Genomic DNA, 19,005 nt, shown 5'->3' with positions numbered 1-19,005 from the left:
CTTCATGTTGTGTTCACAGACTGATGACAGCTCAGGTTTTCATCCTGCAGGAACAACAGAGGAAACAGGAAATATTCTTTATCATCGTGAGGTGACCCCGCCCGGCCCGGGTGGGGGGGGGGGGGGGGGACCACCCAAACGCACTCAAACGCACCTCTGACTCACCACTGTTCCACTTTCATGAGGCGCTTGTTAAATGGAGATTGTGTATTAAACACAGAGTCACATTCCACAGAGTCTCAGGTGAGCTTGAACTCACCTGAGACTGTGTGCTTCATTCATTCATTCATTCATTCATTCATGATATGAAGTGGTTCTCTGTGTGCTTCATTCATTCATTCATGACATGAACTGGTTCTCTGTGTGCTTCATTCATTCATTCATTCATGATATGCACTGGTTCTCTGTGTGCTTCATTCATTCATTCATTCATGATATGAACTGGTTCTCTGTGTGCTTCATTCATTCATTCATGACATGAACTGGTTCTCTCTCCTGAACAACACAACAGACACAATATCAGTGAAAAGGTTCTTCTGCTTTAACTTGTCTCCAGCTGGAGGAACCTCTAGTTCTCAGATTAAGCGACAAAGTGGAACTTCACATGAAGCCCGACAGAATCTCAGAACCTCAGAGGGTTCATGATGGTTCTGGTTCTGAACCAGGATCATCGGCTTAGCTTTAGGGTTTGGTTACACTAACAACTACCAGAAAAACCACTACTAGAACCACAACCAGAACAACTACCAGAACCACTACTAGAACATCAACTAGAACCACTACCAGAACCAGAACCACTACAAGAACATCAACTAGAACCACTACCAGAACCAGAACCACTACTAGAACATCAACTAGAACCACTACCAGAACCAGAACCACTACTAGAACATCAACTAGAACCACTACCAGAACCAGAACCACTACAAGAACATCAACTAGAACCACTACCAGAACCAGAACATCAACTAGAACCACTACCAGAACCAGAACCACTACTAGAACATCAACTAGAACCACTACCAGAACCAGAACCACTATTAGAACATCAACTAGAACCTCTACCAGAACCAGAACCACTACTAGAACATCAACTAGAACCACTACTAGAACCAGAACCACTACTAGAACATCAACTGGAACCACTACCAGAACCAGAACCACTATTAGAACATCAACTAGAACCTCTACCAGAACCACTACAGAATGACTACCAGAACCAGAATCACTACCAGAACCACTACCAGAACCAGAACCACTAAAGAACTAGAACCACTACAGAACCAGTACAGAACAGGCCAGGCTGTGGGCGATGTGTTGACATGGAGTCGTGGTTTATCTATACAGGCAGTGAAGTGGGCGATGGATGACATCACTTAACATTCCAGACGTTGATGTAAACAATGGGCCCTGAACGCACCGTCAGGTCGTGTGCTGATGATGACGGACACGAGCTGCTGCCTTCTCTTTGCTTCCATCGGCCATTGAAAGCAAAGCTCTGACTCCTGTCAGTCCTCGCTGAGGGAACGCAGAACCTGGTCCAACAACACGCGACTGTGTTCTCTCTGAGCGGCAGGAGAACGTTGTTGATAGATCATCAGGAGACTTTGACGCAGCATCTCACTCTGAGAGAACCTCTTGAGATGACATGTCTGCAGCAACAGAAGACAGAACGCTGATCCTGAGGGTTCTCCAGGTGCATCGGGTTGGAAACCAACAACATAACATGTGTTGGACCACACGGAGACGTCACGGTACATCTCTCCTGTAATTAAGCCTCCTCTTCATCCGGAGCAGGAAGCAGGTCGTTAAGTTCAGGCCTGGAGACACAAGCCCCGCCCCCTCCTCTGTCACCTGTCCGTCCTGCAGGTGATCACCTGGGAGTCAGAGCGCAGGTGCAAACTGTAAAGCTGCTTGTTATCAGTCCAGATGGGGCAATAAAGAGCTGGAGGAAAGGCCTGCAGACAGAACTCTGGGCACAGTGTCCTCCATTGAGTCTGCACATGAAAGAAACATTCAGGATATTATCGTAGAATTATGCACTTTATATATTCTGTGTTTCATCTGAATGGAGACGTCACGATTTGTTTTGAACTCCTCGTCCGTAAATCTTCCCGTCGGTTTCAAAGTGCAGTTGTAAAACCACAGAAGAAGTCCCGAGGGTCTCTTCCTGTTGATTTGTTTGTGATGACTCCCACCAGCGGGGTCAAAGGTCACAGAGAAAGGAATTCAAAATGCTCTTCTGTCTCGCCCTTCTGGTTCTGTCAAAGGTTTCTCTTCTGTTCTCAAGGTTCTTTGTTCCGGACGAAGGAAACGAGTAAAGAACATTGATTTGAAAATGTTAAACTTGGATATGAGCAACATGTTTAGAGGAAGGTTCTATTGCCGCAGCCTGGTTCTTCTCCTCCAGCCGGTTCTATTGCTGCAGCCTGGTTCTTCTCCTCCAGCCGGTTCTATTGCTGCAGCCTGGTTCTTCTCCTCCAGCCGGTTCTATTGCCGCAGCCTGGTTCTTCTCCTCCAGCCGGTTTTATTGCAGCAGCCTGGTTCTTCTCCTCCAGCCGGTTTTATTGCCGCAGCCTGGTTCTTCTCCTCCAGCCGGTTTTATTGCCGCAGCCTGGTTCTTCTCCTCCAGCCGGTTTTATTGCAGCAGCCTGGTTCTTCTCCTCCAGCCGGTTCTATTGCCGCAGCCTGGTTCTTCTCCTCCAGCCGGTTCTATTGCCGCAGCCTTGTTCTTCTCCTCCAGCCGGTTCTATTGCAGCAGCCTGGTTCTTCTCCTCCAGCCGGTTCTATTGCTACAGCCTGGTTCTTCTCCTCCAGCCGGTTCTATTGCTGCAGCTTGGTTCTTCTCCTCCAGCCGGTTCTATTGCAGCAGCCTGGTTCTTCTCCTCCAGCCGGTTCTATTGCAGCAGGGTTCTCGTCTTATTTATTAGGATTTTTCAAGGAAGGAGTTTCACTCATAAAACATAAAACTGTGTTGTTCAGTTCTAAAATGGAAAAATTACTTATTTTATGACAGAACCTTGTCCGGTGTGAGCATGCTGGGTAATGACATGTCCATCAGCTTCTGCACTTCCTGTGTGACGGTTTTAGAAAAGCGGCCAGAAGAGTCAGCCAGCGTTCTGCGACTTTACAGGTACCGACAGGAGACGTTCATGATCTAAAGTCACGGTGTTTACATACATATTTAAACTTAACGGTTATTTTAATATCTGTTGTTGTTGTGAAAAATAGGCCTTGAAGAGCTTAAAGCCACAGGGAACTTTCACTGTGTGTTGGTTCTGGCGCCCCCTGTGGACCAGAGCGGTAGTGGAGCTGCAGTCGTGTACTTCGCACAGCGCCATCAGCATCAAACTGGTAAATATTGCAGTGATATTAGAATATTAATACTGATGTTGTGTTTTACTGAATATGCAGCTTCTGTATTCTATATTTTAGCTCATTGCGTGTTCGATGTGAACGTTTACACGTTTACACGTTTACATGATGTGACTGGAAACTGTGAGAGTTCAAAGTAGAATGTTTCCGTTTGAATCGTTGTGCAGTAGAAACAGCGTGGCATGAAATAGAAGTATTAGTATAATAAATCCTGATGAGACGCTGCTGGCCCTCTGTGCTGGTGAATCTTGGTCATGTGACGGATCAGCTGACGAGGTGCAACATGTGCAGGATCTCTGCAGACCGGAGGGTTCTGCGCTCGGAGGTTCCACTGCCTGGAGGCTGCAGGTTCTGCGTGTTGATCCGCTCCGAGCTCGTGGTCTTTACACAGAAAGCGTTTGGGTTCTGCAGCGGAAACCTGAACTCAGCTAACCGCCGCTGGGGGGGCGGGCCTTACCTGGAGGCCGAGTTAACCCTCGCTCTGCTGTTTTTCCACTGGGCTCTGTCACCTCCCCCACTCTCCCTCCTCTTCCTCCTCTTCCTCCTCTCCCTCTGTTGTTTATTTGACTTCCTTCAGGATCTTTTCTTTCCACACAGAAAGCGCTGCGACTGGAGTTCAGGTGGAGGAAGATCAGGACACAGAGGCAGGTCTGAACCAAGCGGAAGATGATCATCATCATCATCGTCATCGTAATCATCATCATCGTCATCATCATCATCTCTCAGCCAGAGCAGTAGAAGCTAAACAAGCATGAAACCGCTTCAGCTCCTTTAATTCATGTTGAAGAAGGAAACTCACTAAACATCCAGTTACTACAACCTCATGACAACAACACAACATCACCACAACACACGTCAACAACCTCATCACCACAACACAACACTAACCTCACCACTACACAACACTAACATCACCACAACACAACACTAACCTCACCACTACACAACACTAACCTCAAGTAAAGTGTGAGTTTAGAGAAGATGATCTTTGTGTGCCCGTTGTGTGTGAATGTGTAACTTGTTGCATTCAGCAGCTCACAGTTCCTGCAGGAATCAAACGTCCTCAGGCAGCTGGAAGTCATTACAACCCCTCCCCCTCACGCCCCTCCCCCTCACTCTCTCTCTCTCTCTCTCTCTCTCTCTCTCTCTCTCTCTCTCTCTCTCTCTCTCTCTCTCTCTCTCTCTCTCTCTCTCTCTCTCTCTCTCTTTCTCACACACAGACTGGTTCTACTTCTTCTTGAATCCATTCAGGACTCTGCAGAACACTAATAACAGTTTACTGGTTAGCTCTAGAACTCACCCCGCAGAACCCTGTGCCAGGAGAACGCTGAGAGAACTGAAAGAATGCTGAGAGAACATCGAGAGAACGACGAGAGAACATAGAGAATGTTGAGAGAACGCAGAGAGACACGTATAGAACACAGAGAGAACACAGAACCCTGAGATGAAGGGCCTCTGGTTCCCCGCTTCAGACTAGAGCAGGTGGAGCTGTTGTCCAATCACAGAGAGGCCTGCAGAGGTCACATGACCGTCTTCTTCCTGCTCTTGTGACGCTGCAACTCATAAACAAGTGAGATGGGTTCCAGGCGGGTTTTCTGCTCAGATCTGTTTAATGAGCGGAACCTCCCGGAGAACCAACACTCTGACTCAGCGTTCTCCTGTTAAACTCACGTTCACGCTGCCATAAAAGCAGCAGCAGCAGCAGCAGCAGCAGCAGCATCGTGTGCTACTGGGGAACATACATGAAGATACATGAAGATACATGAACTTACATGAAGATACATGAACATACATGAACTTACATGAAGATACATGAAGATACATGAAGATACATGAACATACATGAAGATACATGAAGATACATGAAGATACATGAACATACATGAACATACATGAAGATACATGAAGATACATGAACATACATGAACATACATGCACATACATTCTCCAGGTGTGTGTTCTCCAGGTGTGTTCTCCATGTGTGTTCTCCAGGTGTGTTTCCCAGGTGTGTGTTCTCCAGGTGTGTTCTTCAGGTGTGTTCTTCAGGTGTGTTCTCCAGGTGTGTTCTCCAGGTGTGTTCTTCAGGTGTGTTCTCCAGGTGTGTTCTCCAGGTGTGTTCTCTATGTCTATTCTCCAGGTGTGTTCTCCAGGTGTGTGTTCTCAAGGTGTGAGTTCTCCAGGTGTGTTCTCCAAGTGTGTTTTCTCCATGTGTGTGGTCTTCAGGTGTGTGTTCTCCAAGTGTGTGTTTTCCAAGTGTGTTATCCAGGTGAGTGTTCTCTAGGTGTGTTATCCAGGTGTGTTCTTCAAGTGTGTTCTCCAGGTGTGCTCTCCAGGTGTGTGTTCTCCAAGTGTGTTCTCTAAATGTGTGTTCTCCAGGTGCGTTCTCTAGGTGCGTTCTCTACGTGTGTTCTTCATGTCTGTTCTGCATGTCTGTTCTCCAGGTGTGTGTTCTCAGGTGCGTTCTCCAGGTGTGTTCTGCACGTCTGTTCTCCCGGTGTGTGTCCTCAGGTGTGTTCTCCAGGTGACTGAAAAAAAGACTCAAATTTTTTTTTTCCACCAATAAGACTTTCATAAAACACAAAATTAAAAGCAAACACGTCATAACACAACATTTAGATTTACAAGGTGAACAAACAACTCCTTCAAAAAACAGTAAAACTAGTGACGTGTTTAGGAGGTGACTCAGGTTCAATGGGTCTCTGCTGCCCCCTGCTGGTTTCAATTTAAACCATCTTTAACCAGCACGAGATGGAGAGTAAATGTCATAAAGATCCACTCATACAAAACTGCATACATGTTTTTAATTATATTTGTACCTTTCAATCATAGTTGGTCTCAATACATTCCTCAATGACGTTTGGCTGATTGGAAGCTAAATAATTCTGGACAGTTGCATAATGCTATGACCCTCCTCTCTACCTTCTGCCTCCTGTCTCCTACTTCCTCCCTCCTGGCATGGCCCTGCTGATGCCCCTCCTCTCTACCTCCTGCCTCCTGTCTCCTCCTTCCTCCCTCCTGCCATGGCCCTGCTGATGCCCCTCCTCTCTACCTCCTGCCTCCTGTCTCCTACTTCCTCCCTCCTGCCATGGCCCTGCTGATGCCCCTCCTCTCTACCTCCTGCCTCCTGTCTCCTACTTCCTCCCTCCTGCCATGGCCCTGCTGATGCCCCTCCTCTCTACCTCCTGCCTCCTGTCTCCTACTTCCTACCTCCTGCCATTGCCCTGCTGATGCCCCTCCTCTCTACCTCTGCTGCTTCATGGACTGTGGTTATCTAAATGGTGGTCCATGTGTAAACTATTCATTATATGTACCATCAATAGAAACTCCTGCATCATCCAACAGCGCATGCCCCAAACACTACGTCCACAACTCAACTTGTAACTTTTGGGATTAAGAGCAAAGGTTTTTTATTTGAGAGGGCAGTTTTTTTTTGGAGAAATTATTTAAATTTTTTTAAAGTGTTTTTTTTTTAAAGCACATTTTTTGGAATTGAGAGCAAAGATTTTTGACACAATTTACTTACAAACAAGAAATTTGCTCCGGTAAAAAAGACACAAATCTACCTCCATAGATTTTTTATATCACAAACAATTTCACGAGAATAAGGATGTGGAAGTGAAGAGACTCGAGAGTCCCGGCAAAATCTGAACCAAATTTCTGAGCCTTTTTATCTCGAACCATTGATAGAAACTTTGTGTAAATATCGTTCCACCTTAGAAAAAGGATGAAAGCAGCACGGCTGGCTTTTTCAACACATTTTAGACCCATGTGAACAGCTCGTAGATTAAAAGAGTCAGCAGCGAGATCTTAGTTTATTCTTTTTCTTTTCTTTTTTTTACAGGTGTATGTATGAGGTCAACATGAACTGTGTGTTCCCTTTCTTATCAAGTCTAATTAGTTAATGTTACAAATGGCTGCATTGACTCCAGTCTTGCAGGTGAGAATTACTTAATGTTGTTGTTAAATGTATTATTCATTGAAACTTGACTGTATACATCAAACTGTCCCAAAGTCAGACTTCATCACATCATTATTTTACTACTTCATGTTGTCCTGATTCATCAGTGTTTGTTTCCTCTGGTTTCTCAGCCTTCAGTTTGTCTTGATGAGTGATTTGATGAAGCTGTGTTTTCTACTGATGCCATGACATGAAGACAGATGATCAACTGTCATACAGCTGAATACAAACAGAGAAGACACAGGAGCCATCAAGATGTCTTTATGATGCTGAAGATTTATTGCAGTAAATGTGAAAGCTTGAAGTGGTCACAGGTGAAGAAGACTCGTCCAACTGCAGCTCTTCATGTTCACTCTGAACTACTAGAGTTTTGCTTGACACACATAGTACTTATGAGCATCATACCCTGCATCGTTCCATTCTCCCCACTCTGTAAAACAGAAAACAGTCATGTGATGAACAGGATTTCAGGGTTGGTGGTACTGAAGTGTCTTATTGTCATGTTGTCTTTACACAGTGTGAACTTGCTATGAATGTGTGTACTTAGTGCATTATACTATAATAATGTATGCTCCTGATAGGCCTCGTCCTTCATGTAAACCCTCTCTTCATGTTGAGGAAACCCAGGACTCTGAATATATTCATGTATTGTGTGAAACAGTTGTGTTAACGTCTGTAAGAAGTCAACAACGACTGTCAAATCAAATGAAGTTCAATTAAATAATGTCTCAACAATATGAATTGTCAGTTTTTTAATTTAATTATATACATCATAAAAATGCCCTCAATGCTGGAAAAGCTGCGCCAGATGAAGTAGAAGCGCTCAGTCAAAATGGATTAATTTTGAATTGTATATACCACAGATCGAGGACCGCGGTCTTCCTATTAGTAAGTCCTGCTTTGTTGCAGACATACAGACATTAAATACTCTGGTATCAGAGATACAGGATGGACTTCCCAATCTGACTCAGTATTTTAAATCAGTGTGACATGAAGAGGTTCAGTGAGGTTTAAATGCAGCACCTTCCTTCATACTCATCTGGACTGTTTTCTTGAGCTACTTTAATCATCATCCACCAGGGGTCATGAAAGTGTCTTTTCTTGAGGTTCAGAAGTCTACATTCATCTCTGTTAAGTTATAACCTCTCATCTTGAGTCTTTACTTTACTTACCGTTGAAGTTCATCTCAACGCAGTTCTCTCTACCCCAAGAGTTGTCTGGTTGAAACATAGCCCATTTGGTGAAGGAGACTTTAGACCCATCGAGCCATTGATATCCTGCATTAGTCTACAAGACAATCAAACAAACAATGATCACCTGAGGATGACTACTGCACTAACATTCATAAGGTCTGTGTTTTTCATCTCAACATAATGATGATCAGATGAACAATCCCCTGGTCAGCTGGTTGATGATGCTCCAGTGTGACTCGTATGTCTTTGCATTGGAGTTGTCTCCTGGATACTAAGTCACTGGACTGTAAGAAGTCAAAGTAACCAGAATAATATTGTTCAATAGTATATTTACTGTATCAGTACTACACTAGTGCAACAGCACAGCTATGTTACTATTACAGTATTACATTTTGTTTTTGCATTTCACACCATGTGAATAAAAAAAGTTATCAGACATAAATATTGTTCTTTCTACTTCATCTCAGAGGTATTCTGGGCCGAGGGTTTTGGTTATCACTGTTGTAAAATGGTATATTAGTTATTATAAAATGAATGAAACGTCATATTCATACAACAGTGCAGTGACATATATCTATAAGCCTGCAGAAAACTATTAATACTAGTTATTATGCATCAAATATAATTATTACATTGAGTCAAATGTGAATCAGCAACATAACAGTAACGTGTGTCAGCCAGGTTAATGCAGTACTACAACATGTTACTCTGAGGTAGAAGTACACAGTAAGTATGAAACAGCTCAGTAGGATGTTTCTATGTGTTTCAGGGGCCTTTTGGTGGATTTCTTTGGTGGGAGATTAATGAGAATAGTGACATAATTTATTAATTCAATAACACGTTTACCTCTGTGATTTCATTGTAAACACATGAGAGGCACAAACTGAACAGAAACATTCACTTCTTACCCGATGCAGTCCGATCCAGTATCGAAGTATATACCTATTGGTCCACCACATGATACACACCAGGCGATTCAGCTCATCAAGGTTGGAGATAGATACCAGATGTCCACCTTTGAACTTCTTACAAATTTTCTGTAATCAAAATAAATATTCGTCTCTAACACGTCACCATGGGTGCATCCTAACTCTCTGATGTGAACTTTCTTCTCTTGACCCTGAAGTCATGAAGAATGTCCACGTTCCCTTCTGCTCTGAGGAGAATACACAAGATCACCATTTAAAATATAAAATTGACTTCAAATCAACAAGATTCATTTTGTCTGCTGATTTTCTCAGAATTTAATTTTCTTTTTCCTGTTTTCATTTCCATTTAAATGTTTGAATTCAAGTGTTTAATATGAAAAAATTACCAATAAGATTTTCCGAAAAATAATTTAATAATTCAAATAATTTATTTGTCAGTTTATATTCTGCGTAATTGACCCTCCATAGCTGTACCTGCTTCATCAAAACATTTGATTATATTTGAGAGTAACTGGACTTCTCATTTCCATAAATACAGCTTCCTCCTCTTTCTCACTTCTTCTCATGAAGTGATGAGACTGTGAACAGGATGAGGTCAAATGTGCTGTCTGTAGTCTTCTGTGAGTTTGTTTTTATTACCTCTGCTGTGTAAAAAGGAGCTCTCGATTTGTTAAACGCCTTCACACAGCGGTCTCTACCGTACTGGTGCCAACCTGGACCGAGATCCTTTCTACAATAATTGGCCGGATATTTAGTCCGACACATTTGTTCAGGATTCCCTGTTTAAAAAAAAACAAGACATGCTGTTAGTTTAATGTTCCTGGTGTCTGTGTACAAATATATATATATATATATATATATATATATATATATATATATATATATATATATATATATATATATATATATATATAGTGACAGTCTGGTTCTCACTTCGTGCAGCGTCCGACATGGATATCAGCACCACCACAAGAAGGACAGCAGTCACCACAACAGGACGCATGGCTCAGGATTCACTGACTCTCAGAACTCTACAACTGGAATATCACCTGGAAATGCCACACCGTTCAACCCCATCACAACAACCACTTCAGTTCATATCAGTTTTTAAAGCCACAGATCAGATTAAAGTTATTTCTGTTCTCTAAAACCTCCACCAAGAGACCAAAAGGACTCACCACAAGTGTCTTCTCCCTCGTTGCATCTCAGTCTAAAGGTCTGTTTAAATACCTTTCACAGCCATGCCTGTGGACTTGAACGTTCACACATTTAACTACTTCAACAACACGCCTGTTTAACTTCCACGTCATCCCAGAAGTAGGATCCACATCTATTCAGTTACAACATTAGAATATCAAGCATCTGTGCACAAACAAAGCACTTCTTCAATACTAGGTTGAGTAGTGACCAGTTCATGAGTTGCAGCTCTATGAATGTTTTCTGGATGTTGGTATGTGGAACGGTCTGTATAGGACTCACTGAAAGAGTTCTCAAAGTCCATATTTCTGACATTAAACAACCAGCAGAACAATAAGTATGTTCTCATCAGAGGAGCTAATATTACAAAATATCTCTCCCAAAAAGATGTTTGGGATTCACCAGCTGGACACTATGGTCCCCACAGCCCACCCCCTCATTAAAGTTCTTATCATTACAGCTCATCTTGATGAAAGATGCAGGGGTTCTACTGCTGTACTCCAGGGCCACATTCACACAAAACTGGCTTTTTGTTTGCATCCAATTCCATCAGTTTCCCTCAGAGAAAGTAAGAAATATTGTTTAAAACAATGTATTTTATGCTTCAAGTGACAATTGAACTTTAACTTTGATGGAACCGACAGCAGGTTTGTGAGTGTGTGTTTCCTTGTTTGAATTGCATTGTGGGGTCAAAGATCTTTACACAATGTCCATCATTCAATATTTGGGTTAAAACTTGATTTTTTAGGGTTCAGTACATTCTTGTCTTCAGTTTCTGATCGCTCTATTAATAATGTGTTCATGACTTGCCTCCCAAAACGAAGGGTTATGTCCTTACGTGGAAGATGAATGTGATCAAATATCCTGGTGGCATTGCCAGAAGACAGGGAGGAACCGGTTGACTTCAGGTCTTTTTTATTGATGTAGGCAGAGCAAACAGTCTTTGAGAGAAACACGGTGGTGAAAGAGGACAGAAAAAAAGAGCCTGATCTCACAGAAATATGTGAAAAGACTAAAAGCTCTCAGTTCATAACATGGTGGTCGTCCGCAGTGGGTTTGGATCACTTGTCCGCTCCACCAAACAGGAACGCAGGCTTGAATTTTTACATCATTTGAGCTTCAATGTAAGTTAATGGCACCAATGAAAGCACACATATTCAGAGGACTGAAGAGTGCAGACATTAGTATCAAATGTCTGTATAGATGGTAAAATATTAAATACATTTAAAATACATCACTCTGTCAGTCACAACATGGCTCAAGGTTGGACCGCATGGGGAGACCCCACATGTGGTCTGTGTTTGTTTTAGTCCACTGACCAATAAATAAAGCTAAAAGCCCAAAAGGTGAAAGTCAGGAGACAGAAAGATCCCAGAGTCAGTCCAGGTGAGCGATCAGCTGACTCCACCCTCCAACCCCATGCAGGTAGAGGACAAAGAGTCGTGTTCAGAGGAGCTGAGACTGTTTCCAACTGCTGAACGGACATTATTATTATTCATTTCTTCATCTAAGGATGATTCAGAGCTGCCGAAGACAAACACAAGTTCATCTCTGTTTGCTGTGAAAGCCCTTCAGGGTGAGAAGTAGTCCTGCAGATAACTAGTTTACTGATGAAAGCAAACAGAAAGATGAACTGTCTATTCTAATGAGTAAAGTACAACACGGTGCTGCTGTGTTTAATAAGCCGGTTTTATTCTTCTTTTAACCATCCAACTGCCAACAATGATGAGCAACTGGTGCACTCAGCAGTCCATGTGATGTCAAGCTGACATCAGCTGACCATCACTGTACAGACAATGACAGACATGTTGACTTGCCATAAGCCAGCAGGTTTCCATCAAAATATAGTGCAACGTTTAACCACATGCACATGTTGACCATTGTCACGAACCAGGCTGCATGGCCATGGCAAAAGGAGGGAATACACAGAGAAGTGAGTGGTTTAACAACAAGTATGGTTTATTGACTTTCATCAAACAACGACAAACCCGATACTGGTGCACAAACCCAACCTGGCGTCTCGGGTCCGGAGAGAGAGAGAGAGTGAGCTCAGATCCGAGGGCCTCTTAGGCCCCGTTTACACGAGGGGAAAACGCATATATATTCATGCGGTTTTGCCTTTCATTTACACGAAAACGGAGATTTTATCACCAAAAACGATCATTTCTAAAAACTCCGGCCAAAGCGGAGATCTATGAAAACTCTGCTTACGTGTTTGCGTGTGCACTTGGTCAAACTGAGTTTTAGGTCCTCTAACGTCACCGTGAATGCATCACGTCATATCAGCGTCCTCTGTGTATAGTTTGCTTACTTATCATGGTGCTCAGTGGCGTATTCATGCGGGTTCATGTGAACAGAAACTTTTTGGAAAACAATCATATGTGTACGACATTATTTAAAAAAAACGGAGAGGCAGAAATATTCGTTTCCGTAAATACCCGGCTATGTGTAAACGTGGCCTTAAGCGTGTGGCCGCTAATGAACCACAGGTGTCCCCACTCTCCTGACGACCAACTCTGCCCCGCCCACTTGCACACCTGCAGAGACAACGGCCAGTGGCAGAGAGGGTCGTCACAACCATAGATTTGTGCTTTCAGCTATCTGAGTGCTGAATATGTTTGTGTCTCTGTATTCTTACTGATAGAAGATCTCTGTTGAAACATTGTCTCTGAACTTTCTGGGGAGTGAAGTGGTTATACAGTGGTTGACACTGGGGGAACAGTGACTGACACGGGGGGAACATAAGGGCTCAAATATGCATAAACTTGCACCATATAAGAGACACCAGGGATAATAAGTGGAATTTGGGTTGTTTTCAAATATGAGTAATAACTCATAATACAACCCTGGTGTCTGACAGTCAACTGTTTGTCAGTAAGCATCATAAATGAGTCAAGATCGCCATCTAGTGGATTTTGTAATACATCACCGTATGTAGCCCAGGTGTTAGTGGTGTAACCTCAAAGTGACTGACAGTAGTGCTACTTTCCCTAGCTTTGACCCTAGTGAGACCTGGGCACAGCACTGTCCTATGGTGGACTCCAGAGGACTCTCCTCGAGGATCAGCTGTTTTTAATTGACTAGCAGACTAGCATGCTGCTAACAGAAGATAGCTTTCCAAAGGGTCTGCCAACATGTAATGCAATGCTACATTTAAAGTTGAAGAAGTTTTTACCTTTTTCTGAGGAGTTTTGAAAGTTTGAAGAAGAGAAATATACGTTTGCAAACCACTCCCATGTAGACATGCTAAGGTCTGAAGAGTCATAGCAAACATAGATTTTCACCATAAACGCAATAGCTCGACTGTCTTTAACCTCCCCGAAATTCACCTTTCGTACTGCGCTCCTCCGCGCCTTCGCTGGTTAACCGTGGCCGCCCACATATACTTCAAAACATTGGTACTGGCACAAACATCACAGGATCAGAGCCAGCTTTGTGGATAACGAACAATTTCACGAGAATAAGGATGCAGAAGTGAAGAGACTTCAGAGTCTGGCAAAATCTGAACTATATTTCTGTGCCGTTTTATCAGGAAACTGTTCATAAAAATATTGTGGAAACATCGTTACACTTTAGAAAAAGGATAAAAGCAGCACGGCTGGCTGATCCATGTGAACAGCTGGTACATTAAAACAGTCAGCAGTGAGATGTTAGTTTCTTTTTTCTTTCTTTTTTACAGGTGTATAGATGAGCTCAAGAAGAACTTTGTGTTCCCTTTCTTATGAAGTTTATTTATTATTATTACGTATGGCTGCATTGACTACAGTCTTGCAGATGAGAATTACTTTGTCGTTAAGTGTATTATTCATTGAAAAATGACCGTATAAATCACACTGTCTCACAGTCAGACTTCATCACATCATTATTTTACTACTTCATGTTGTCCTGATTCATCAGTGTTTGTTTCCTCTGGTTTCTCAGCCTTCAGTCTGTCTTGATGAGTGATTTGATGAAGCTGTGTTTTCTACTGATGCCATGACATGAAGACAGATGATCAACTGTCATACAGCTGAATACAAACAGAGAAGACACAGGAGCCATCAAGATGTCTTTATGATGCTGAAGATTTATTGCAGTAAATGTGAAAGCTTGAAGTGGTCACAGTTGAAGAAGACTCGTCCAACTGCAGCTCTTCATGTTCACTCTGAACTACTAGAGTCTCGTTTGACACACAAAGTACCTACGATCCTGATACCGGTCATCGTTCCATTGTCCCCAGTCTGTAAAACAGAAAACAGTCATGTGATGAACAGGATTTCAGGGTTGGTGGTACTGAAGTGTCTTATTGTCATGTTGTCTTTACACAGTGTGAACTTGCTATGAATGTGTGTACTTAGTGCATTATACTATAATAATGTATGCTCCTGATAGGCCTCGTCCTTCATGTAAACCCTCTCTTCATGTTGAGGAAACCCAGGACTCTGAATATATTCATGTATTGTGTGACACAGTTGTGTTAACGTCTGTAAGAAGTCAACAACGACTGTCAAATAAAATTAATTTCAATTAAATAATGTCTCGACAATATGAATTGTTAGTTTTTTAATTTAATTATGTACATCATAAAAATGCCCTGAAAGCTGGAAATGTTGCGCGAGTTGAATCAGAAGCGTTTAATCAAAATGGATTAATTCTGAATTATCTCTGGGTTGTAGGTTCAGGGTTCAGATACAACAGATCGAGGACCGCGGTCTTCCTATTAGTGAGTCCTGCTTTGTTGCAGACATACAGACATTAAATACTCTGGTATCAGAGATACAGGATGGACTTCCCAATCTGACTCAGTATTTTAAATCAGTGTGACATGAAGAGGTTCAGTGAGGTTTAAATGCAGCACCTTCCTTCATACTCATCTGGACTGTTTTCTTGAGCTACTTTAATCATCATCCACCAGGGGTCATGAAAGTGTCTTTTCTTGAGGTTCAGAAGTCTACATTCATCTCTGTTAAGTTATAACCTCTCCTCCTGAGTCTTTACTTTACTTACTGTTGAAGTTCATCTCAACGCAGTTCTCTCTCCCCCAATAGTTGTCGGGTTGGCCATGAGCCCAATTGGTGAAGGAGACTTTAGACCCATCGAGCCATTGATATCCTGCATTAGTCTACAAGACAAACAAACAAACAATGATCACCTGAGGATGACTACTGCACTAACATTCATAAGGTCTGTGTTTTCCATCTCAACATAATGATGATCAGATGAACAATCCCCTGGTCAGCTGGTTGATGATGCTCCAGTGTGACTCGTATGTCTTTGCATTGGAGTTGTCTCCTGGATACTAAGTCACTGGACTGTAAGAAGTCAAAGTAACCAGAATAATATTGTTCAATAGTATATTTACTGTATCAGTACTACACTAGTGCAACAGCACAGCTATGTTACTATTACAGTATTACATTTTGTTTTTGCATCTCACACCATGTGATTAAATTTGTGTGGTTTTGGTCATCACTGTTGTAAGTTAGTATATTAGTTATAAAATGGATGAAACGTCATATTAATACAACAGTGCAGTGAAATATATATATATAGCCTGCAGAAAACTATTAATAGTAGTTATTATGCATAAAATATAATTATTACATTGAGTCAAAAGTGAATCAGCATCATAACAGTAACGTGTGTCAGTCAGGTTAATGCAGTACTACAACATGTTACTCTGAGGTAGAAGTACACAGTAAGTAGTAAACAGCTCAGTAGGATGTTTCCATGTGCTTCAGGGGCCTTTTGGTGGATTTCTTTGTTGGGTGATTAGTGAGAATAGTAACATCATTTAATAATTCAATAACACGTTTACCTCTGTGATTTCATTGTAAATACATGAGAGGCACAAACTGAACAGAAACATTCACTTCTTACCCGATGCAGTCCGATCCAGTAATGATGTTTTGAATGAGTGGTCCTCCACATGATACATTCCAGCTTACACAGCTCATCAAGGCTGATGATAGATACCAGATGTCCACCTTTGTGCAACCGACAGATTTTCTGTAATCAAAATAAATATTCGTCTCTAACACGTCACCATGGGTGCATCCTAACTCCCTGATGTGAACGTTCTTCTCTTGACCCTGAAGTCATGAAGAATGTTCACAATCCCTTCTGCTCTGAGGAGAATACACAAGATCACCCTCAAAGATATGAAGATGACTTTAATTCAACAAGATTTATTTTGTCTGCTGATTTTCTTATAATTTAATTTTCTGGTCCTGTTTTTGTTTCAATTTAAAAGTTTGAATTCAAGTTTTTAATTTGAAAATAATACCAATAAGATGTTTTCAGAATAATAATTTAATAATTTATATAATTTATTTTTCAGTTTCTATCCTGCGTATTTTACCCTCCATAGCTGTACCTGCTTCATCAAAACACTTGAGAGTAACTGGACTTCTCATTGCCATAAATACAGCTTCCTGCTTTTTGTCACATCTTCTAATGAAGTAATGAGACTGTGAACAGGATGAGGTCAAGTTTGCTGTCTGTAGTCTGCTGTGAGTTTGTTTTTATTACCTCTGCATCGTAAAAAGGAGCTGCCCATTTGTTAAACACCTTCACACAGCGGTCTCTACCGTACTGGTGCCAACCTGGCCCGAGATCCTTTCTACAATAATTGGCCGGATATTTGGTACGACACATTTCTTCAGGAGTCCCTGTTTCACAGAAAACAAGACGTGCTGTTAGTTTAGTATTCCTGGTGTCTGTTTAGAAAGATATTTAGTGACAGTTTGGTTCTTACATGCAGAGGCCGACATGGACATCAGCACCACCACAAGAAGGACGGCAGTCACCACAAGAGGACGCATGGCTCAGGATTCACTGACTCTCAGATCTCTACAACTGGAATATCACCTGGAAATGCCACACCGTTCAACCACATCACAACAACCACTTCAGTTCATAGCAGTTTTTAAAGCTACAGATCAGATTAAAGTTATTTCTGTTCTCTAAAACCTCCAAGAGACAAAGAGGACTCACCACAAGTGTCTTCTCCCTCGTTGCATCTCAGTCTAAAGGTCTGTTTAAATACCTTTCACAGCCATGCCTGTGGACTTGAACGTTGAAACATTTAACTACTTCAACAACACGCCTGTTTAACTTCCACGTCATCCCAGAAGTAGGATCCACATCTATTCAGTTACAACATTAGAATATCAAGCATCTGTGCACAAACAAAGCACTTCTTCAATACTGGGTTGAGTAGAGACCAGTTCATGAGTTGCAGCTCTATGAATGTTTTCTGGATGTTGATATGTGGAACGGCCTGTATAGGACTCACTGAAAGAGTTCTCAAAGTCCATATTTCTGAGCATTAAACAACCAGCAGAACAATAAATATGTTCTCATCAGAGGAGCTGATATTACAAGATATCTCTCCCAAAAAGATGCTTGGGATTCACCAGCTGGACACTTTGTTCCCCACAGCCCACCCCCTCATTATAGTTCCTATCATCACAGCTCATCTTGATGAAAGATGCAGAGGTTCTACTGCTGTACTCCAGGGCCACATTCACACAAAACTGGCTTTTTGTTTGGATCCAATTCCATCAGTTTCCCTCAGAGAAAGTCATGAATATTATTTGAAACAATGTATTTTATGCTTCAAGTGACAATGGAACTTGAACTTTGATGGAACAGACAGCAGGTTGGTGAGTGAGTGTGTGTGTGCGTGTGTGTGTTTGTGTGTGTGTGTGTGTGTGTGTGTGTGTGTGTGTGTGTGTGTGTGTGTGCCCTCGTGTGAATTGCATTGTGGAGTCAAATATCTTTACACGTTGTCAATCATTCAATATTAGGGTTAAAACTTGACTTTTTAGGGTTCAGTTCATTCCTGTCTGCAGTTTGTGATCGCTCTATTAATAATGTATTCATGACTTGTGTCCAATAATGAAGGGTTATGTCCTCATGTGGAAGATGAATGTGATCACACATCCAGGTGGCATTGCCAGAAGACAGGGAGGAACCGGTTGACTTCAGGTCTTTTTTATTGATGTAGGCAGAGCAGACAGTCTTTGAGAGAAACACGGTGGTGAAAGAGGACAGAAAAAAAGAGCCTGATCTCACAGAAATATGTGAAAAGACAAAAAGCTCTCAGCTCACAACATGGTGGTCGTCCGCAGTGGGTTTGGATCACTTGTCCGCTCCACCAAACAGGAACGCAGGCTTGAATTCTTACATCGTTTGAGCTTCAATGTAAGTTAATGGCACCAATGAAAGCACACATATTCAGAGGACTGAAGAGTGCAGACATTAGTATCAAATGTCTGTATAGATGGTAAAATATTAAATCCATTTAAAATACATCACTCTGTCGGTCACAACCTGGCTCAAGGTTGGACCGCATGGGGAGACCCCACAT

General features: G+C 42.1%; 2 long non-coding RNA genes across 2 annotated transcripts; both read right to left on the bottom strand.

Moving 5' to 3' along the window:
* Positions 1-7,682: 7,682 nt before the first annotated feature.
* LOC137798822 (uncharacterized) lies at positions 7,683-9,520 on the bottom strand. The gene is made up of 3 exons (XR_011079397.1): positions 9,435-9,520; positions 8,506-8,620; positions 7,683-7,763 (listed from the first exon to the last, which is right to left on the bottom strand). It is a non-coding gene; the product is annotated as an uncharacterized lncRNA (long non-coding RNA).
* A 5,178-nt stretch (positions 9,521-14,698) lies between these two features.
* LOC137795997 (uncharacterized) lies at positions 14,699-17,680 on the bottom strand. The gene is made up of 6 exons (XR_011078568.1): positions 17,628-17,680; positions 17,389-17,501; positions 17,163-17,302; positions 16,512-16,640; positions 15,639-15,753; positions 14,699-14,872 (listed from the first exon to the last, which is right to left on the bottom strand). It is a non-coding gene; the product is annotated as an uncharacterized lncRNA (long non-coding RNA).
* Between the last annotated feature and the right edge of the window lie 1,325 nt (positions 17,681-19,005).

The sequence above is a fragment of the Clinocottus analis genome, unplaced genomic scaffold, assembly GCF_023055335.1.
Source record: "Clinocottus analis isolate CAN_PGR_092001 unplaced genomic scaffold, fCliAna1.0.p SCAF_10, whole genome shotgun sequence".
NCBI lineage: Eukaryota > Metazoa > Chordata > Actinopteri > Perciformes > Cottidae > Clinocottus > Clinocottus analis.
Note: the sequence above shows the minus strand (reverse complement) of the source record. Positions and strands in the feature narration are given on the sequence as shown.